At 36.4% G+C, this 23,745-nt stretch overlaps 1 pseudogene; it reads left to right on the plus strand.

Moving 5' to 3' along the window:
* The first annotated feature begins 246 nt into the window (after nt 1–246).
* LOC134385773 (large ribosomal subunit protein eL29-like) lies at nt 247–726 on the plus strand (annotated as a pseudogene).
* The last annotated feature ends 23,019 nt before the right edge of the window (nt 727–23,745 follow it).

Here is a 23,745-nt window from a genome sequence, read left to right on the forward strand (position 1 = left end):
TGATGACAATACGAGAATTTATTATACTATTCTCTCTACTCTCTGTGCTTCCATAATAAACAATAAATAAAAACAAATAATAAAGTGACTGCTTTCACTTTAATCCCCTTCCTTTTTGCTTTCTCATTGGAATCCTGAGGACAACTCCAGTTCATACAAAAGCAAAAATAGACTTAGAAAAATTTTTAGACAGCTCTTTCTCTTCCGGTCCCAGGCACTTCTGCAGCCATGGGTTAATGTGCAGACATGGCCAAGTCCAAGAACCACACCACACACAACCAATCCCAGAAATGGCATTAAGAAACCTCGATCACAAAGATATGAATCTCTTAAAGAGGTAGACCCCAAGTTCCTGAGGAACATGCGCGTTGCCAAGAAGCACAACAAGAAGGGTCTGAAGAAAATGCAGGCCAGCAACACCAAGAACATGAGTGCACATGCTGAGGCTATCAAGACCCTTGTAAAGCCCAAGGAGGTCAAGCCCAAGATCCCAAAGGGCGCCAGCCACAAGCTTGATCGACTTGCCTACATTGCCCACCCCAAGCTTGGAAAGCGTGTTTGTGCCTCCATTGCCAAGGGTCTAAGGCTCTGTCAGCCAAAGGCCAAGGCGAAGGCTCAAACCAAGGCCCAGGACGCATCTTCCACTGCAACTCCAGCTCAAGCTTCAGCTGCAGCTGAGCTTAGGCTCCAAAAGGTACCTAGGCCCCCATTAAGGCTCCAGAGTAGAGGCCTCTGTCTGCCAATGTGAGGTCAGAAGAACTGGTGTGACCCATGGGCTGTTGTCTGCATGGGATTGGTGTACTCCTATGTTTGTATGAATAAACCTGAGGCAGGAAGAAAAAGAAAAGAAAAAAAAAAAGAAAAGCTTTTAGACAGATTAAAACAAAGAAATATTCTGTTACTGCTTGCATACTTATTTTCGTCCCAAAGATTGGGTAACAGTGGAGATGAAGGAAAGAAACAAACAAAATGGAGGAGAAACTGAGAAAGGACTAAGTAAAGGAAGTAGGGTCTTCAAAGTAGGAAGGAAAAGAAGAATCTGATCTGCTCTTGGAAGTGCCATCTCTCGTCACCCAAATTCTGTTGACCTATTACCTGTGCCCAACTTGCTTTCCAATAGGCCTGATCAAAGAGAGAGCACTTGGATACCTTTGTGTGTGGCTAGTGTCACAAAAAGACATCTTCAGCTCCCAAACAAGATACAATACACATATCAGAAGTAACATTCAACCCAGTATTTATGCTCGAATGTCATAAATATTGTGCACAAGAAGCTTTGCACCATCAGAAAGTTTTCTTTCTTTCATATATCTGAAAATTAATTTGCTTTGAGAAAACATTGGAGCTTAACTTTCCAAATTTTAATGTGATGTGAAAAAGACACATTTTAAAGGATATAAGAAATTCAAGTGAGAGGGGAATCTCATATTTCTCATTACATCCAATTTAAATAAGAAACATATCAAGTATTTTAAATTTCACTATTAGTATAATTACTAAAAGAAATTGTATTTGTCACGTTCTAAGAACTAGAGAATCCCAGATGCCATCTCATCTTCAGCCTGCATTTTAGGTAGAACCACCTGCAGACTGACAGTTTTCCCTAATTTAATGTACCCACCCACCCTCTTTTACTAAAACAGTTGAAGCCTGCCTGTAAAGACAACCACACTAAAGGAATACACACTTACAAACAAGAGTAAAAAGCAAAACTTTAGTGTAAATCCAGAACTTGAATAAATAAATAATATAGAAATCTCATGCTTTTTTAGGTTAGTTTATTTAATTTTCTGATTTATAGGAGATATGTTGTCATTTAAGAGTGTTTTGAAAAAAGAAATCTGGATCAAAGTAAACCAAATGTTTATTTTTAGGAAATTTGAGCTACAATATAAAATAATAATTAACATTTATTAAGAACTTTCTATGTGTAAGAATTAAATACTTTAGATTATAATGCAAACATTATAAAACTCTGTGACTAAATGCTATTAAAACCAGATATTTGCAGATTGAAAAGGATTCGTAAAATTGGCAGAAGTCATAAAACTGGTAGGCAGTAGAGTTAGAATTACCAGGTTGTATAACTTCAGAGACACCATTCTATAGAGCCTATCAGTTGTTAGTACAACTCTTTCAAACTTACAGCTACAGAATTGGACATACTTGCTGATGGAGTTTGGATGTATTGTCCTCCCAGAACTCATGTGGAAATTTGATCCCCAATGTGGCAGTGCTGGAAGCTGTTTGAGTCATGAAGGCAGATACCTCATGAATGGATTAATGCTCTCCCTGGGGGGTGAGGGTTCTGAATGAGTTCTTGCTCTATTAGTTCTCATGAGAGCTGGTTGTTTAAAAGACCCTGGCACTTCCTCTCTCTCTCTTGCTTCCTCTCACCATGCGATCTGCTCATACCCACCAGCTGCCTGCCCCTTTCTGCCATGAGTAGAAGCAGCCTGAAGCCATGCCAGATGCAGCTGTCCCAGAATCATAAGCCAGATAAACCTCTGTTCTTATAAATTACCCAATCTCAAGTATTTCTGTTATAGCAACACAAAATGGACTAATACACTTGCTTCTCTGGACTGATATACAATTTAGCCAACTAATTCGTCATGATGGGAAAATTTATGTCTTCCTATCCTATCCTTCAGGAGAAAGAGATACTGGTTGAGGAATCAGCTATCTCTAAAGGTAGTGACAGTCTATAAGTGATAAGTGTAGAAAAGGATCATTAGATTTAAGGGTACTATTTAAAAGGAATTTGGCAGAAGAATTACACTGGGGAATAACAAGCTAGTGTTAAGAATATTAACTGGATCAGCTAGACATATGGTTCCCAATAGGGAAGGAACTCAGGTGGTACTTGGGCAAAAGGGTTATTGACGCTGAAGTTCAAATGGGGAAAATCAGTAAATTGTTCAAATAATTCAAGAGCGAAATCCTTGTTTAATGGTGAATTTGATTACAGAAGTTTCATCCTGTTCTTCATAGCCATCTATGTGTACAGAAATTTCAAAATTTCTACAGTCAATTTCAAAAGCTTTATGGTTCATTCCTATAAGAAATATTAATCCTTTTATACAAAATTTGATTTTATACGAATAGACAGTTATTTAGAGACAGATATAGTGATGAAGATCAGGATTCAAAATCATAGATTTTTTTGGTGTTATTGTTATAAAATATCTATGATTATTTTTTATTAATTTTTTATTTATTATTAGCACATTCATTCTCACAAATCAAGATATTTCTTTATGACCTTTACCCAACCTATCACATCCCAAAACCCCTCTCTACCTCCACCACTCGTCTCTGGTATTCTTAGGTTTGTTCTCTCTTTCTGAAAATTCAACATATTGTTGTGGTCTTTCTTTCTTTCCTTTATTCCTTCCTTCTTCCCTACTTCCTTCTCCAACTTCCCCCTGCACCTTCCTTCCTAGCAGTCAGTTATGAGTGAGAACATGTGGTATTTCTGTTTCTTTGTCTGGCTAAGCTCACTTAACATAATTTTTTCCAGATTCATCCATGTTCCTGCAAATGACAGAATTTCATTCTTTTTTATGGCTGAGTAGTATTCCATGGGGTATATATACCACATCTTCTTTATCTAGTTGTCCATCAATGGACACTTAAGTTGGGACCATATTTTGGCTATTGTAAACAGAGCTACAATGAACATAGGAGTGCAGGTATCTCTTCGACATGATGATTTCCATTCCTTTAGATATATACCCATTAATGGGATTGCTGGATAATATGGTATTTCTATTTGTAGTTATTTGAGAAACCTCCATGCTGTTTTCCGTAATGGCTGTGCAAATTTACAGTCCCACCTACAGCAGAGAAGAGTTCCCCTTTCCCTGCATCCTTGCCAGCATTTGTTATTCTCGGTCTTTTTAATAATGGCCAGTCTAACTGGGGTGAGATGATATCTCAATGTAGTTTTCATTTGCATTTCTCTGATGACTGGTGATGCTGAGCATTTTTTCAGGTACCTATTTGCCATTTGTATGTCTTTGTTTGAAAAATGTCTATTCATCTCCTTTGCCCATTTTTTAATTGGATTATTTGGTTTTTTACTGTATAGTTGTTTGAGTTCTTTGTATATTCTAGATATTAATCCCTTGCCAGATGTACAGTTTGCAAATATTTTCTCCCATTCTGTAGGTTGTCTTTCTGCTCTGTTGTTTGTTTCCTTTGCTGTGCAGAAGCTTTTTAGTTTGATGTAATTCCATTTATTTATTTTTTCTTTTGTTGCTTGTGCTTTTGGTGTCATATTCATAAAGTCTTTGCCCAGTCCTATTACCTGGAATGTTTCCCCTATATTTTCCTTTAGTAATTTTATGGTTTCAGGTCTTATATTTAAGACTTTAATCAATTTTGAGTGAATTTTGGTATATTGTAAGAGGTACAGGTCCAGATTCATTTTTCTACATATGGATGTCCTATTTTCCAGCACCATTTATTGAAGAGGCAGTCTTTTCCACAATGTATGTTCTTGCTGCCTTTCATTAAAACAGACACTCAGATCAATGGAACAGAATAGAAAACCTGGAAATCAACCCACATACTTACAGCCAACTGATCTTTGACAAAATATCTATGGTTCTTTACATCATTAGGATAACACTGAGAGCACCTAGAAAGAATAGTGTTGTGAGATTCGAACATATCTTTAATACAAGAGCCTGGCCTCCCAGCTAAACTAATTTGAAGCATATGACAGTTCAAGTCCCTCAAGAAGCAGATGCCAAGACAGGATTACAAGTTGAAGAGATTTATCAGAGGAAAAGCCTACCAGGATAAAGGGAAGTGAGTAGAGTAAGCAGGGAAAGGCTACAGACCACCATGCAAGTCTGATAGTGAAAGGAGAGAGGAAAGGAAGTAAGACAGATTAGGAAGGGTCTCAGAGCAGTTCTCGGAATGTTTCAACCAGGCTGATGGGGCATCCTCAAGCTACAGCCAGCGGTGAGAAGAGTCCCATGTCCTGCAGGAATGGGCCTGCACTACTACTCCCACAGTGCTCAGTTATTGATTGAGAGCCCCCAGAGAACGTGCCACCTCAGCATGAACAGAGAGGCAATAGCTGAGGCTGGCAGTGAACCATGATCCCCGAAGACAGACACCTGCGCAGCATATTCGCATGGTCATTTCCATACACACCCTCCATTTTATGATGCGTATATTTTTATATAATCATTAAATCCAGTTTTGTTTGCAGAGCTCAAGCTGTCATGACACAACATCTTTCTCTATTTTCATGGTCTTGACTAGTTAATTTCCAACTCTCTACCAGGGAATATCGAGTGTGGTTGACAGCAGAGATGAAGAAGCCAGTGAGTCATTCACATTTTCATGGAGAAAACTGCCATTTCACACTCCATACTGGGCAGGCTTTTCCAGGCATGAACTTAGAGATTTAGCTTCTCTGTTCTTTCTATTCTTTCCGACTCAGTCTTCAACAGAAATAAATATACAGTAAGACTATACCAACAACAACAAAAAAGTGTAGGGAAGAAAATAAAAAGCAACCTCCTTTTTCACCTAATTGGTAGCCTGTTTTAATTTATCAGTCAAAGAAGAGAGATGGGATTTATGGTGCTGATTTTGAGATGTTGGATGAGTGGTAAAAAGGGACCCAAAGATTTGGATTTAAATAGGTATGGGTTTGAATGCCACCTCAGCCACTTACAAATTATGTGACTGGACAATTTTCTTATTATTTTTATTTACCTGTAAAATAGACATAAAACATTACTTTATAGATCTTTTAAGATGACAAGAAATAATTTATATAAAGTGACGCTGCCATAGAATAAGAGCTCAATAAACTTCCTTACTGCTTATTACTAATCTTTTCAAGAAATAATCTCAAGATTTGAGGAGATTTCAACAGTAAGACTCTTTACAGACATTAAATCTTCCTGGAAATTTTTCTCCAAAATATAAAAAGGGAATTCTGCATTCTTAGTCCATGCTAATTTTGTTGAGTATGAGCATTTTTATATTTAAAAAAGGAAAGAAGGAAAAGAAAAAAATATAAGTACAAACTGTCATTCCTGAAATTTAGACTTAAGGTTTGCAAACAAAGCAGTGGAAATGTAACCATTACTCACATTTCCCACTTTAAAAAGAAATGAAAACAATCTCGAGAAAATTTTGTGTACAATAGCAGTGAAGCCCATTGAGCAGTAACAAGGCTATCTTCCTGCAAAGTTGTTCCTGCCCCAGTGTTTGGGCTCATATGGTATCAGCTTTGAAATGAGAGTCACATCCTGATGTTGTGATAGAATTCTTGAAAAATGAGTCTCATCTTGGAAATTACATTTAAAGTGAGAAGGTGAACGTCATAGCTTCAATGTACACTTACCATTTTTATCTAAGCCCGGGCAATGGTACAGCAAGAGATACCTAAATGACAAAATAAGTGGGAACTCTATTTAAAGAGAATGATTATCATATGCTGGATTCAACAGAAAAATTTAAATATATTTCTCACCTTAATGCTGTATTCAACCCGAGAACTGTAAAGTAGCGTAAATCCTAAAGAGAAAACTAACCCTGCTGATGTTTCCCAGCACCCAGATCACATAAATGCTGTGCTTGTATATAAGCGTGAAAATGTGTTCTGGGAAGATCAAATTTCCCAGCTAGTTGTCTAAAGGACATTAACCCTCCATTCTTTATTGGATCTATTATAAAAGAAAGTCCTACATGGTCCCAAAAGAAAAAAAAATTGTCATGGTTCCCAGGAAGAAAAAATAAAAAGCAAGGATTATCCTTGAAAGCAAAGAAGAGAATAGATTTTTTGTCTTTTTTTTTAAACTAAGTTGTCTGAGAAGTTGCCATGGACACCATTGGGGACCTCGGTTTAAATGTCAGATTTCTCTTCAACTACTATCTTTTTAGCTTTTTTGTTTTGTTTTTCTGTTTTCTCCTCTAGACTTTTTTCAGGATTTAACTAAACGTCCTTTTTGTTCTAAACATCCCTGAAGTACTCTTTTTTGTTCCAAAAGGCAAAAAAAAGTCTTTCCTTCTTTCAAGTAAATAAATTATTGAATTTTATATTCTCTTACTGTTTCATTGCACATATATTTGTATAATATAATAGAAGTGAATGCATTTAAATCATCCAGAAGACTATCCACATGCCATACAGTAGTATTAGTCATTACAAATAACAGAATTTCTCCAAGTCAAAGCACCTTTATTGTCATTACGTAGAATGTTGATGTATGAAATGTAGTATATTACATTACTTACTTGATAAGGGGTGTGTGTGTTTGTGTGTGTGTGTGTGTGTGTGTGTGTGTGTGTGTGTGTGTGTGTGTGTGTGTGTGTGTGGAAAATAAGGAAGTATCCATGAAGAGGCAAATGGGAAAGATGAAAATCTTATTCTTAGGGGCAAGATTGATACGGGACAGTCACAGTAAGTATTTGAATAGGTATACCTTAAAAACAAGTTTAAGAGTCAAGTTTTAAAAAACACTGAAAGAAATTCAAGTTGCCTAATCTGACAGGAGGCAAATAGCTTTTAATTTTTAAGAAAAGGTAGGTTGGCTAGCTGATTTTTTTTCCCTAGGCTTTCATTGTCTAGAAAGCAAAACCAACGCTCAGCTGTCTGTCCTGGGCTTCTGCTCGCTTATCTTTCTCCTGGTTGCATGCCCTCCTCCCCTTTGAAAAGTTGGACATGCATGTTTTGCGTACATTTTGCTAGTGTCAACATGCAAATGAACATTAGTGAACACTAAAACAGCTTCATGAATTGAAAAGGTTAACATGTGGAGGGCTTTATATCTCTGTTGATGTAATTGTGTCAAGGCTTTCTTGTGGGCCTCCAGCATGAGGACCGTCATTTGCATAAACAAAGGTTGGCTTCTCATCGGAGGGAACATTTCTTTCTATTGAATGCTTGTGGGCTAATCACTATGGAAAAATCCATGTATTATGTCAGTGAATTTGAATAACCCTCCAGAAAGTGGGTGGTACAGAATTACTGAGTAATCCAAATAACTTCACTCCGGACCAGCAACATCTCCCATTTACTTCCCACTTAAAAAGTCAAATGTCTGCAAATTAAAAGACTTTTAGATCTAATTGCTAAAGAGCAATTTAGACTAGTAATGTGTGAACAGACTGTCCCACACCTTCCAGGAAAATGTTGTACATTGGAGTAACTCCTTAGGAAAGGTAACAATATACTTTTAACATTCCACACAGCACAGTTAAAATATTGTCTTAACAGTAATAAACTAATACTGCACTGTATATCAGAAAATGTTCTTTGCAAAGCAAATAACAATAATGATGTTGTAATTCCTCCAGTCAGGAATAAAGTGGGAGCAATCCAAGGGAAAGAAAGGAACTCAAGAAGAAGACATTTTGGATTCTCTCTTCTGTTAGGAGGTTGATTGGGCAGAATGCTCTTCTCTTCTTAATCTTTGTGGGTTTTTTATCTTGTTTAATAGGGGAGAAGCATCCCCTTATACATAAATGACTTAAAACATTAGTTAAGTATATACTGAATGTTATGCTATGAGATCTATGTTATAAGTAAAAGAGAAAAATAAGACACAGGGAGAAACAAGGCAAGTATAAAAACACGAAAGTGGGAAAATATATAAATAAATATAAGAGCGTGCTGCATAGACTACAAGACCTGCAGACTTCTGAGAAGTGGGGATATCTACAAAAGTGGAAGTGGTTAAGTGGCCGAGAAAGGCTTCAGAGAAGTAGTGGGATAAGGTGCAGATCCTAAAGCTGTGCTGTTCATGCCATAACCACTAGTCACACATGGCAGCTTGCGTTAAAATTAAAATCAGCTAACATTTAAGTATAATTTCCCCACTAGCCACATTTCAAGTACTTGATGTAGTAATGAAAATATGGAACATTTCCATTGTCACAGAAAGTTCTGAAGGATAATTGTGACTTGATACAGTGAAAAGGCCAGGTTTGCACATTCTAGCAAGGGGACTAGGAATAAACACAGAAAAATGGAAAGAAATCAGCCATTAAATTCTTGGGGAAAATAGAAGATTGACAGGACTAGAAATTTTTATATTGGAAATTAGCGGGGAAAAAATATAAGGAGGATCTAACCTAAAGACCTTTGAAACTTGGGCAGATGTGGTGAATAAGGAAACATGACAAAAGCTGTACTTAGCGATGGTTATCCTGACAGCAGTGTGATGGGATCAGGGAGAGAAGAGTCTACAGATGAGCCAATTTCTATTAAGGCTGCCACAATAATCCTCCTGTGAAATGATGACAGCCTACATACACTGGAGGAGTGAGAGTGGGACGGGAGAGAAAAAATAGATATTAAAAAAAAATCTTAAAGAAATTATGTTTAGTAACTAGGAGTGAGGAAAATAGAAAATAATTCAGAAGGAATAAATAATCCCTTCAAGTTTGCGAACCTGAACGTCTAGGAGAATTTCAATCCTCCAAAAGGAGGATTTAAATTAGTTAGTGATTCTTGGCCATTCACTCATTTTTCTGTATATCCCCCACATTTCACTTTCATACTCTCCAAAATGATGACTTGACACCTCCTCCTCTCGCCTCTGCATTCCTCTGCCTCTCTGCCTCCTTCACTACCAACTAATGTTATTTTGATTTGGAATTTTGTCTCACGCTTCCTTGGGAAAATAGATGCCATTATATAGGAATGGCCTCCCACATGCAGCCGGCTATTTTCTTGCCAGTCACATTTTCTCCCGTTCTCCTAACTTAGAGAATAAAGAGACCATCCCTCTGTCCAACTCCAACCCCCATCCTTGTGCTCTGGACCACTCCTCCTGTCTCAAAGGTCTCACTCTGAAATGACCTCTACTCTCTACTCTATTACTGATTTCTTCCTCTGGCTTCTTCCCCACAGCACACAATGTATTGGGCTTTGAACTTGACCTTTCTCTTTCCCCCCATTGTCCATCAGCCAAATACTGGATGAGACTGGGCCCTACCTTTGGCTTCAAGGTGTAAGCAGTTCAGGTAACATCATTCCCCTATACACAGCTATTGGTTTGGGGAATGGCAGGAACCCAGATCCCAGCCATTTAGGTCCTGAAATTCCCCTGGACGTTATGACTGATTTATGTCAGGACTTTTGTTTTTTCTCTCACTCTAGACTGTATGCTGTAAAGATTTAAAGGCCAGAATTGCTATTATTATTTTGCTATTATAATGAAAGCTGAAACTGAGTATAAGGAAAAATGTAGAGAACTACAGAACTTAGACCTGCAGAAAAACACAGCTGGAGCACCCAGTTCTGAACTCTGAACTTCTTTAGTTGCATAAACTATTCAATCTTCTTTATTGCTTACATCAATTGAATTGGGATTTCTGTAAGTTGAAACCAAAAGCAAGATACATAAAGTTGGTACAAAAAGGACCTTCACTCCAAACACTACATTCTTTGATCCCTTACCCCCGTCTAGCTACTATAACATTTCTCTGCTCCCTGTCACAACAAAACTACTTAAAAGGTTTGTTTTCTCTCTTACTTCCTCACTTCCTGTTTTCTCTTTAACCTCATCCACTTGGGCTTCCCTCCAACATTCTACTGAACTGTAGCTACTACCATCATCGCCAATTACCTCCATGTTATCGAATTCAAAGATCAAATTTTTTTGATTTCTTTTACTTGATCTCTCATGAGCATTCAACACAGTTGACAATTCTCTCCACCACAAAAATTTTTTTCTTGTTTTCAGTGAAACCATATCCTTCTTGTTTTCCTCCAAGTTCATACTATCAGAGTTCAGTTACAAGAAATAAAATCACTGTAACACCTGAAAGATAAAGAAATGCAATATGAAGAATTATGTGCTGTCCAAATACTGGAGAAGCTGGAGCAACAGGATCTCTGTGAGTCCTGAGATAACTCACAGAATAATACTTCAGAGCTGCCAAAATCAGAACCGGACAACCCGAAAATCCTAGTTTCTAGGAATATATGATTTAGCTGTACACATAAATATCCCCACCTTACACTCAGTTTCTGGGGCTAAAAGCCTAGGAATCAGCCTTCAGTTGTCTCTTTCCTTCATGTCAATTAACAAATTAATTAAGTCTAACTCCAAAATAAATCCTGTATCTACCATCTTCTTTTATCTCCACCACCACTTCTTAGTACCAGCCTCAATAACTTTGCACATAGACAAGGGGCACAGCCTTTTAACTGGCCTCCCTGCATCAGGTGTTTCCCTCATTCTCTACCCAGCATCCAGAATGATCATTTCACAATCAAAACTAGATCATAAAAATTTCTCTCTCAAAATTCTACACTGGTTTTAAATTGTACCTAAAATAGAATCCCAACTTTTATTCTCTGTGAACTGGCTTCTGCTTCTCTGTCCAAACTTCTCATACCTTTGTCCTTTTCCACAGCCCTCCACCCACACCAACCCATTCCAGTTCTCAGAGCATATCAACTGGATTCCACATTAAGGCATTTGCTGTCACTTTTCCTTCCACCCAGAAAATTCTCCTGTCTGATATTCACAAGACTGGCTCCTTCTACTCATTCAGGTTTCTACAATTTCATACATTGGTCTCCTCTGTTTTCTGGATCTAACGTAGCCTCTCCCACTCATTCTCTATCCCATTACCCTGTTTATTGTCTTCATAGCAGCCTAACCATTTGAAATTCTCCAGCTTGTTGTCTATTAAGTTCCAAGAAAGCAATGATTTGTCTGTCACCCTCTCCACTACATGTCTGGCACCTAGTCTTGAGATATAGTAGGAACTCCATAAATGTCTTTTGCATGCTTGATGGGATTCTTAGTAAACAGCCACAACTAACAGTGTGCTTAGAAACCTAGAAACCCAGATGGATATTTACTAATAAGTAGCATAGAATAAGGACAGAAACTTCTCGTTTTTCTGTAGAGATGGGACTCCCTTCTGGGATCAGCATGGAGGAGAGCACAAAAGAGGAAATTAGAGTTCAGAAAAGCTCCCACTCAGCCCTAAGATCAGAGGAGAAGTGAAGCAGTATCATTCACATTCAAGAAAAATGTTAGCAAACATTATATCGTCTTCCAAATTGCACAAAGATAGGAGACTGTTTCACTTGTAAACCAATTCCATATTTGCCAGGCCTACATGAAATAAACTAGAGTCTATCTAATTTCTAGAATCTACTTGCTAGTCTTTCTAGTATCTTGGAAACACTCTGGTCATTTATTAGGCTCTCAAATTAACATTTAAACTCTCAAATTCTGAAAGGTATCTTCTAACTGCATTACCTAAAGGGATGAAAATTATCCTATGTGATTCTTGAAAGAGCTAACGTAAATTTGAAAAAATTATAACATTTAGAAGAACAGGAAGCCAAATGAATTTGCAAAGCATTTTTTATGTGGGATGTATTGTAAAGAAAGGAGATCGTAACAGGTTTTTAAAAAAATGCAACCTTATTTGGTAAGGAAGATTCTCGGACGCTTCTTATTTACCTATCTTTTCAAAAGATTCAGAGGCTACTTAAGGGAACTTCCAGCCAAACTGATCTCTCAGGGCAGCAAAACATTGAATAATCGGAAATACTATAGAAGTTAGCTCAGGTTTCTATGTGTAACTCCTCATACGGTTGTCAAAATGTAAGGTGGCAACCTTCCTCAAAGTAGACAGCACCCTCAAGTGCATACAAAAATACTTATCATTGCCAGTCTTTTCCTACAATTTCAGTATCACTCTTTCTATGTTTAAGCACAAATTTCTCAATTTAACTATAGATCTGAACATTTTCTCTCTCACCAGTGAGCTAACAGTCCTTATATCATCACTTTTAGATACTCCAGGTTCAACATTTTTCCATTGCCATTGAAAAGAAAAGTTTATTTTACCTATCATAACTATTGTAGTTTATCATTAACCCTCTATTATATTATTTTTTGATCCCTACACTTTACTAAAATTAATACCAAGACCTTTCATCAGGGCTTAACTTAACTGACTCTTTGTACTCACCAATACTCTATAAAACTCTCCTGTGTAAGTTTAATGATTCTGCATTCTTAATTTCCCCTGTACGTCTTTGACTGTTACTTAATAGTGAAAAAACCCCAAGAAAACACTCTTCAAACATACGTGCTCAGTGATCACACATTTCCAAGTCAGATGAGTCCCAGGGTTTCTTAAATCACAAAGATTCCTGAAATCACTTCCAAGCTCCAGATCCATGGCCTCAGTGCTGTTGGCTCTCTTCCCCTGTTACCTCAAAACAAAGTGCTCTCTCTTCCTTAAGGATGGGATGCTCTTTAAAAGCAAGGACTTCACAGAAAGATGAGCACTATCTCTAAGTATCTAGAGAAATGGTATAAGGAGGAATAACTAGATACCATATGAAATATCACAGAAAAGAGCCAGTACCAATGAGTAGAAGTCTCAGAAAAACAGATTTTCAGTAACTATATGTAAAAACTTTCTCAAACTTTTCTACACTGATTTTTAGATCAGTCTAAAAACGGAATGGTGATTAAGTATGTATTGCTGTCAGTAAAATCATAAAATTTATGACTTATTATAGCATCAATAATTTGTTTCTAATAAAATTGGAATTATTTAGTGCCAATAGGATCGATTAAGTGACAATGCTTTTGATTTATATGTCATTTATCAGACAAAATTATACTTCAGGTGAATTCATACTGGCATTCTCTTTTTTTTGCCTTGAGGAGGCAGCAATTTCTTAACCAGCACATGAAATAACACTAATCATAAAGCAAAGAATGATAAATTGAGCATCATTAAAATTGAGAACTTTTTAAAAAAGAAATTCTGTTCATCAAAACCTCTATTAGGAGAATGAAAAGACAAGCCATGTACTGAAAGAAGATATTTACAGTACATAAATCTGACAAAGGACTCATATCCCAAATATACAGGTCAAAATAAAAAAGCAACCTCTTCTATTTCTAAGGACTTCCTAAGACCCTAACACCCTAAGGCATCAAGAAAATCCATAGAGCATATTCGTTACATGCTGACTGAAGGACTTAAGTAGAGTTCTCTCCGATTAATGGGAACTGGATAACCATGACGACCATACTACCAGCAGGAACTAAAGGGTATGATTTGGTCTCTAGTTCTGAATCCTACTGAATGTTAGTGTTATATTTGGTACAAGTATTTTCTATTTTGGATGAGAAAATACTTGACAAGTGGAAAATTTTCTACATTTCTCCTCCTACTGTAACATAGTAGAATTCCAGTGTAGTTTATACAAAACATTGTGATCAATTCTCTTAGTAAGTGTTCTTTAACACATTTCAAATGCAAGATGTTTGGGTAAAATATGAGTGAGCTGAACTATTAGTTTTGCCTGAATTGTTCTTTCTTCTTGCTTCTTGGAACAGTACTTTTCATGATGGTTATTGCTACTCTGTAACTCATACATTCTCCTGGTAGTGTCAGACCGTGACTTAGCAGATATCTACTGCTTAAATAGCTTCTCTGGCACCGAAACCTCAAAAGTGCTCCTGTCTAAAAGAGGGGTGTCATGTCTTTGGTGGGATGGTGCCACAAACCTCAAATATTAAAAGTCCATCCATATAGCCATTGCTTGAGACTTTGCCCTCGGAGGTCTGTGATTGAATTCCTCTTTTTAAGACTAAAGCCCTCTTAAAATTCACAGTACAATTAATGAAATTATTACTGTTCCCTACTGTATGTTAGTAAGCCACAAGATAGCTACTATTGTTGTCGCCATTTGATAGATAAAGGAATTAAGGCATAGTCTGGTTAAGTAACTTGCCCAGGTGCTAACTAAGTTATAGAGCCAGGATTTGAGCTTCCTCAGCCCATTCTCCTAATTTTAATTGTAAGCTTTTTATTGTTGAGCTTTTCAGTGGTCTCATAAACATCTCTTATTTTTCGCCAAAGTTTTAAACTAAGAGAGAAATAAGATAGACAAATGGGAAGTCAGTTACTGTAAACCCTGTAATGCTGTGTCCCACAATAATGTGAATTCCAACATACTGTCCTTGGTGTTTTGCTCCCTCCCTTGCCCAAACCTTGTTTTCAAACTGGAATGGTCTAATGTTTGTACTTTTCCGAAGAAGAATGCTATTAGATGGGTGCTATTATCACAAATTCAAAGGTGAGGAGAGTCTCAAGTAACCTGGCCAAGGTCACATTCACCATAAGAAATGAAGCAAGATTCTGGAATTTGAGCAAGATATATCTGGATTCAAAGCCCATGTTCTTTCCAATCTGTATACTGTTTCTTTTGGTTCTTTGAATATAATGGATTACTACTATTGTAAAATAATTTATTTATACTTTGGTAGGAAGCATGCAATATATTTTGTAATTTACTTCTCATTCAGATGTTATTATTAACAAATTCTAACTATAATTTTCTGACATAATGTATTTTTACTTCTCTGCTACTCAACTCAGCAAACAGTATTTAAAGTCAAATGATCGATAAGTAACTAGAGAATTGGGTAATTCTTTGGAAGAAATGTAATTTATCTTTATCAAATAATATGTGTGGAATTCTATGCTTACATTTATCAACTAATTCCTGATAAGTACTTTCATCAAATATATCTTACTTTAATTTTTAAAAGCTTTGCCACCAACAACCAGACTTTACATATTTAATAAGATTAGACAGCTTTGGGCCGAGCCCGTGGCGCACTCAGGAGAGTGCGGCACTGGGAGCGTGGTGGCTCCCGCCGCGGGTTCGAATCCTATGTGGGAATGGCCGGTGCACTCACTGGCTGAGTGCCAGTCACAAAAAAGACAAAAAAAAAAAAAAAAAAAAAAAAAAGGAAGATTAGACAGCTTTACTCAAAGAGCAGAAATTAAGGCAAAACTTATCTCTAAATTATCAAATGTGCCTAGAATTTAGTCTAGAACTTAACTAAAAAAGTTTAGATTCAACTTTGAATAAAAAGGTTGATATGCCTCAACAAAAGCCTCTTATTTAATTTTGGTTTGCTCCTGAAATTAACATTCTAATTTGCTAACTAATTTAGAGAGACCAATAAAAGTAATAATAGCACAATTAATCTGATAACTTTATCAGAATAATTCCTGATAATATGCGTTCTTAGCCTGAACTTATGAGACACTGGCAACTACATTTAAATTATTAATTGATAATGACTTTTATAGTCATTATTTCTGATTTTTTTAACTGAAAGTAAGTACCATTAGTTTTTAATACTTGTTTGTACAGCTCTGAACAAGCTTAATATTGCAAATTATGTAACATTACAAAATTATAAAACTACTATAATCAAATCACACACACAAACACATACACACACATGCACACACTCAAAGTTCTACCGTAACCCTGGAAAGGAAGCAACATAGTATAAACCCGTTATTTTGTTCTCCTTATAACACACGTCTTTCCCTCACCTCCAGCACTCCTCCTCCTAGGTGTCCTGCCCCTTTTCACCTAAATCATGTCTTTACATTTACCACGGTTTAAATGTATCTGATCCCGGAAGTTGCTTCCAGCCAAGACTAAAGAACAAAAGTGAAAATGGGCTTAGTAGATATTATAAAGTAGTAAGTACCAGGGAAAATTGAATTTCAAAAATAGTACAGATTTTTTTATTTTAAAACAACACATTATAAAGATAGTCCTTCCCCTTTTCCCTTTAGATATTACCCAAAATAGTAAGACAAAGAAACAGAAATGCAAACTCTATCTTCAATGAATCTAGAAGAATTCTGTAAACTGAAACGACACAATTTGATGATGGGCTGTTAAATGCAGAGAAGGTCAGCTAGGATACAGGATAACCCCAGAGAGCAGGCTGCAAAATGGCTCAGGCAAAGTCTCAGACTTTAATTCTCTAAGTAAGAGGAACACTTGATGGGCAAGATCAAGAGTATCTTATTTAGAAAAACAACAGGAACTCAGCGAGGTAGAGGGAGACTTCCTAGTTTGTCATAAAATCTTTAAAAGCAGAGAAGGATCCACATAATCTAGCCAGATGTGCAGAAAGATGTTTGTCGGTTGGACAGAGGAGGAGAAAGACTGCAGCATGAGAAGCCTAAAGTTTCAATATCAGTGAGCTGGGAAGAAATAAAAGTGAAAAGAATTCACCTACAGGTAACCATAGGTCATGAGAAAAATTCCTTCTAGGGGGAGTACAGCCCCGGCCCCATCTCCACACTCATGTTTTGTAAATAGATGACACAGAAAGGGTTTATCTCATTCAAAGGAGAGTATTAACTGAAAAGAAACCAGAGTAGATACTATATGAAGATTAAAAGAATAAAGAAAAAAAACAGGAAGGAAATGCAAAACAAGATATACTTACTCACAAAATGTCACCTTACCATGTTACCAATGAAAACTGCGAATGGAAGAGTCATAACTCTAAATATATTTAAAGTTTATTAAATTGAATACTTCAATAAGACCTCCATAAGATAACAGCATGTATCTTCCTGGAAGATATGGGATGACAGGGCATGGAATTATGACACGTTAAAGTTGAGGGAAAAATGAGAAGAAAAATAATAATATTACAGAATTTAGGGCAAAATTATAAATATTACAAAGAAAAATAGACAGCTTCTGAAAATACAGTTAAAAAATAAAAATAATGGCCCTTCTTTTTTTTTTATTAATTTTTTTGTAAACCTAGAACTGCTGTAAAATAGTTTATTAACTTTTTAAAAAATTATTTCGGAATTCTCAAAAAATAATGGAAGATTTAAAAAAGAATCAAGCAAAGTGAAATTAAAATGAACTCTCACTAAAATAATGATATATTCTTTCTTAACTCTATTTTTTTAACTTTATTCCTGAAGCCAACAAATTCAGGGGAAAAGCACATGAGACGTACGAATTGAACAGGAGGAAATAAAACATCACTATTTGTAGATAATATGATCACTTGCAGGGAAAGGCCAGGAAGATAAACTGAAAAACTACTACAAATTTTAAGAGAAATTATTATGATAACTGAGTGTGAAATTCATATCCAAAAATCATAGTCTTCATAGAGACAAATGTCCAATTGGAAGCTAAGTGTAGAAAATTCTACTTATAAACTATTAAAATAAAATACATAGAAATGAACTTAAGAAATATGCAAAATCTGGATAAAATGATAACTTCACAATACTTTTGAGATTCACAAAAGATGTTAAACCATATCATGTTCTCAGAATGGAACCCTTGATACCATAAAAAATCAATTACCTGAATTAATCAATGATTTTAATGTGATCCCAATATAAATATCACTTTTAAAAAATCAAACCAGGCAGTTCTAAAAAAAATGTATAAAATACATACATAGATGTGTAATATATATGATAAAACTCAGCATGTAAGAATAACAAGGATAATGGTGATAATATGGGTCAAGGGAAGACTAGCTGTCCAGATACTAAAATCTTTTATAAAACTAGAGTAATTATAAATTTATATTTATGCATGACTAGAAAACTATGCTAGTGGAACAGAGATGACAAAATCCGGAATTAGATCTCAGACACACAGGAATTTAGTATGATAAACATAGTATTTCATATGAGGATGGGAAAGATGAGTTATTTAACAAAGCAGTTTCAGACAACTTGGTAGATACATAGAAAAAATTAAGATTTAGTCCTAATAACTCATGCCTTACACAAAATAAGTTCCAAATAGATCAAACAGTTAAACATTAAGATCCCTAAAAGTACTGAGAAAAAAGAAAAGCATAGTATTAAATAAGTACACAATCTCAGAAAAAAATTTTCTGTGTTACTTAGAAGAACACAGAAGCTTAAAAGAAAAGATAATTTTAACTGCATCAAAATTTAAATATTCTGCAAATAACAAAAAAATCAAAAGACAAATTACAAACAAGAAGAAAATTATACCATGTCACCAGAATAGGACTAATTTCGTTATATATAATAATTTTACAAATCAATTAATGAAACTGAAATATAACTTGTAAGAGTGAAAATTAGTAAAACTCTAAGGTTAAAAATTTCACAATCTTTATCACAATCTTTATGAACGCTCGGGCCCTTTTTTCAGCAATTGTACTAGGAAGTCTTCCTATTAACTTGGTAACATATATGAAAAATGGGATATATAGAAGGATATTTATCACAACATTGGTTTTATTAGCAAAAATTTGTCAAAAAAATGCAAAGATCTATACAAAGATCTAAAACCCCTATCCTGAAAGTTGGTTAAATAATTGATGGCATATTCCTAAAATGGATACTATGCAGGCATTAAAAATAGTCATTCTATTACATATTTTTACCATGGGAAAAGCTCTACAATAACTTAAGTGAGAAAACAAGCTGCAGAACAGACAAAAACAGTGTGCATATTATGTTACTATTACTAATTATATATGCTTATATTAGATATATTATAAATTATGGTTAAATGTACATATATGTACATTTGTTTACATATACAATATTTCTGAAGTATACACAAAACAGTTAGTGGTTGGCTTTAAAAGAAGTGCTTTGAATATTTGTATTACCTATACAAATTAATTAATAAGTAATCATTTAATTATTTAATTAATAAATAATTAAAATATTTTTAATTACAAATTTAAGCTTTAATTACATGAACATCATTGAAAAAAAGATCTCTTCCCTTTGGCCTTCTTTTCTCAGTGTCCCTACACTCTTTCCTGTGTGTGTGTGACTGAGTATAGCTTTGTGAAGCTGTTGGGATGATAAACAGTCTCTCGTAGGCAGGAAGAGATCAGATCCAGAAAAAGTAGAGCCATAAAATTTGAAATATTTCCTGGTTGAGGGTCTACCAATCTGTACATTAAAGGAACAGAAATGAAAGGTGTTCCAGACTCCAAGGCGAGGATAAGACACAGAAAAGAAAAACAGCTGGAAAATTTATGTCTGCCCCAGACCCTTTTTTAATTCCTCTGGTTCTTTAAGCTGACACTCTGTGCACATCAGCAAACTTCCCAAGCCCAACTGCCACCATTTCTGGAAAGCAAAGGATGTGGGCCTTTCATTCCACAATCTCCAAGGGCTGCAGGCATCTCTGTAAGGGTCACTACATTTCTAACAATTCTCCATTGCTAGTAGGCCCACTTTACAATTTATTCTAATAACCAGCATTTAAATGAATACAAAGTGCTAGCATCTGTAATTCCTGATTTATTATGAATTAGTAACCAAAAATAAGAAAAGTTTTATCTTCCGTAAATGCTAGTAATCAATTCATACCAGTCCTAAGGCAGATAAGTCAAAGAAAAATTCTAAACACATATATTTGCAGAATTCTAATTGCCTGTTTTCTCTCTTCTCTGCAGCAGAGTGGAGCAGGGGCAACAGATAGTATTTTCATGAGGTCATAGCTAAATGTTTTGATGGGAGTTGTCTTAAGTTTGGTTTTTCTCCAAAGCAGAGCCTGAAAAAAGGACCTCAACGTAGGTAGCTTATATGGGAGGTGATCTTAGGCAGCACAAGTGAGGAACCTTGAAGAGTGACAACAAGAAGAGAAGAAAGCCAAGTAAGGGTATATACTGAACTGGCTACCACTTAGGGCATCAGGGATTCAATCTTAACTGAGATCCTCTGAGGAACTGTGTAGACCACACCTCTGCATCATTCCTCTGATGGGTGGGAGGTTGAGATATTAATCTATAAATATTAGTCCCTCATTTGTTGTTTGCCCAAAGGGCATTAACTTCCTGCACTTTCAGGCTGCTCTGTGTGTGGGCTAAATGAGTTGCCCAGAGCTTCAGAAAATGCCAAGATGCACAGAGTGTTAGAAGTGGCAAGCCTCAGTGCGGGCAGGAACCTCCCCGGCTACTGCTGCTAAAGCCACAGGTGAGCCAAGGGGATGTGGTGCATGGTACAGAAAATGTCTGCTCTGGGGTGAAGAAATAAAGTTGAAGACTGTAGCTAAAAAGAAAACTAACTGCATAAACACATTTATGTTATAACATATGCTATATCCTTGAAAGTCTTAAGGGATTTCTAAAGTTTCTCATATTGCAGATGGTCACAGTTTTCTGGCAAGATTTTAGTGAGCAGGTCCTAGTGGCCCTGGAGAATTAAGATAAGAACTCCTGTATTCTGAGACACATTTGCAAATTTGGACATTTACTGTGAGGTTGATGGGGACCACCAGTCAATTGCCCAAACTAAAATAATTTGATTTGGGAGTTTCCACTGAATAAAACAAAACCAAAAATCAACATTATTCCCACACCAAGTGCTAGTCTTATTCATGAAGTTCCTTAAGGCTAGTGTAAGGCGACAGAGGTGGTGCATGGCCCAAAATGTCTACTTACCTTCCGCGATGGAGCTATCACTCCCAGTGAGTTAGGGGCTACATTTCCCAGCCCCCACTTTGCATCTACTTATGAACATGGGACTTGTGTCTCTGAACCCATTGTCCCTCAGGTTCCTTCTTTCCAGAGTCTCTGCTGGCCTGGAGTAGGTGCATTCACCCAGTTTTTCAGAGTGACATAGGAATCACCTGCTTGAACTGCTTTTTACGTAGACATTCAAACAGCCCTCCTGCTTTCAGCCCCACACCGAACCCCCCCATCCCCTCTTTGAAAAGTTCTCGCTGTTGCCAGTTCCTGAAACTTCCTGACATTCCCTAGTGGGAAACAACCATTTCTAAGCTTTTTTTCTTTTTTCTTGGAGGCTTGGACATATGGATTTGTTCTCATGCCTTCAGATGAACCGCCAGACAGAGAGGTACATAGGGCGCGGTCTGGACGGGTCCTGAGTGCAGGAGCCTCTGTCCATGGAGTTAGGGTGTGCCAACCTTCTAGCATGTGGATGCATTCACCAACTCAGAAGCTCCTCAGATGTCATTGTTCAAGAGTTTTCCCAGAGCTCAATCTCCAACTTCCTGTCCCCTGCCCTTCCCCATCCTGAGGTCGGTGTTTAGGGCTAAAAGTTTGTCCACAGTCAGCTTAGGTTTCAATATTTTTTCTTTGGTCAGCTAAGTTAATTACCACTTGTCCATCTATTTTTAATGTTCAAAACCTCGATTACTGTTTCTCCTCTCCTGTAGTACCTTTGCTGGTAGCTCTAAACCTTATAAATTCCTTTCATGTCATTATAGAGTGGTTTCAAGAGTGAGCAGATGCAAATGCAGGTATTCTGTCATGCTTAACCCTTATTACCCAAACATAATTACATGTCAACCACGTGCTGGGGATTTTAAAAAATGAATATAGTCAGGCTTGATTCCTCCAGAACTCCCTCATAGAAAAATAAATCTAAACTTTTCTACATTTTAGGTAAGCTAGTCTTCCAAAAATATGTTTACTCTCCAAATAAGGAAGTCACATTGTGTGATGAATGTTTGCAAATCTCTGGCTGTTTTAGACCATTCCTGGATACCTCCATGAATAGAAACCTGAAAATGTTTATTGCCTATTAGTCTATTTTTTGTATTTGCAAAGTTACTCAGGGTAGACTATACAAACCTTAGATGATTCATTGAGATGTCTTTCATGAAACTAATCATTTTCCAAAGCTGTATTTCAACCAGTTGAAAGAAAAATCATTCATCATCAAGACAGGGAGTCTTGGATGGAATTCTAGACATCTGTGAGGAACCAAGTATCTAGAATGATCTAGTCTTCTCACAGAAAGGAAGGCTATTAGAGAGACAAACAGCTGTGGCAACTTACATAGGATGTAATACACAGACACAACCAAAAAATGAGGGCACAGGAAGAAAACAATACAAGAATATAGAATGAGGATTTGTCAGTGTCATTGATTTACTTGATTGTTAGTCACATATAAATATATAAATATACATAATGTTGCTAAAAAGCAGCAAGGGCTGCGTGGATCAATTACATCACATTTTACTGCCTGAACACTCTGAGCTGTTAGCACATCCAAACAATTTCTCTTCTATCAATATGCTACTATTGATTTGTGTAGCTTTGCAGCAACTTCTTCTAGGAAAAAAATACCCAGGAAAAGGATTGCATACAGACCAGATTCCTATTGTTTGTGTTTTAGATTCCACCACCAGTCAGCCTTCTCTAAAGCAGTGCTAAACTCATAAACAAGGCTTGGTATGTATCCATCAATACAATGTAAATACATAAGTATTGTTGATGATACCACAACCTGACTGTTGTCTTGCTACCTACATAAAAGCTTTCACTTTGGTCAGCTGGAAACAAAAGCAAAATATTAAATATGATAACCTCTCATTCATTGGAAAAACACACTCTCAGCTCTTGCCATCACTACATTTCAGATAGTGGAAGGGGAGCAGGGAGAAAAAGAAAGAATTCTGACAATGTAAGTGCCATTTATCTCTGTCAGAAGGATACTGCCATTGTGCAGTCCATGGCAACAGTCTTCTTCTTTCATTTGAAGATTTTTTTTAAGTCACTGAACTCTGTGAGGTGGGAGACCACAGTCAAAACAATTACTTGACCCCTTTCCCTTTAAACATTGCCCATTTGCCAGGTAACCAAACCAGTAAGAAGCAGAACTGAGAAATTAGCCATGACGTTTGGGCCAGGAAGACAGCCAACTGAGGAACTTCAGATACCAATTTGGCTTTTTAGCAATTAAAGTCTTTGGCCATCTATACTTTCGAATCACTGAAAGTCATCCCTTCAGATTACTGTACTAGAAATTACTTTCAGCGTTAAACAGTTTAACTTTTGGAAATGCAGATGAATTTTTTCACTTAATGTTCATTTCATTTTCAACTTTGCAACAGGAAAAAATCTAATTTAGTCACAAGAAACATTGTGAGTGGGTGAA

This window comes from Cynocephalus volans, chromosome 9, assembly GCF_027409185.1.
Source record: "Cynocephalus volans isolate mCynVol1 chromosome 9, mCynVol1.pri, whole genome shotgun sequence".
In the NCBI taxonomy this organism is placed as follows: domain Eukaryota; kingdom Metazoa; phylum Chordata; class Mammalia; order Dermoptera; family Cynocephalidae; genus Cynocephalus; species Cynocephalus volans.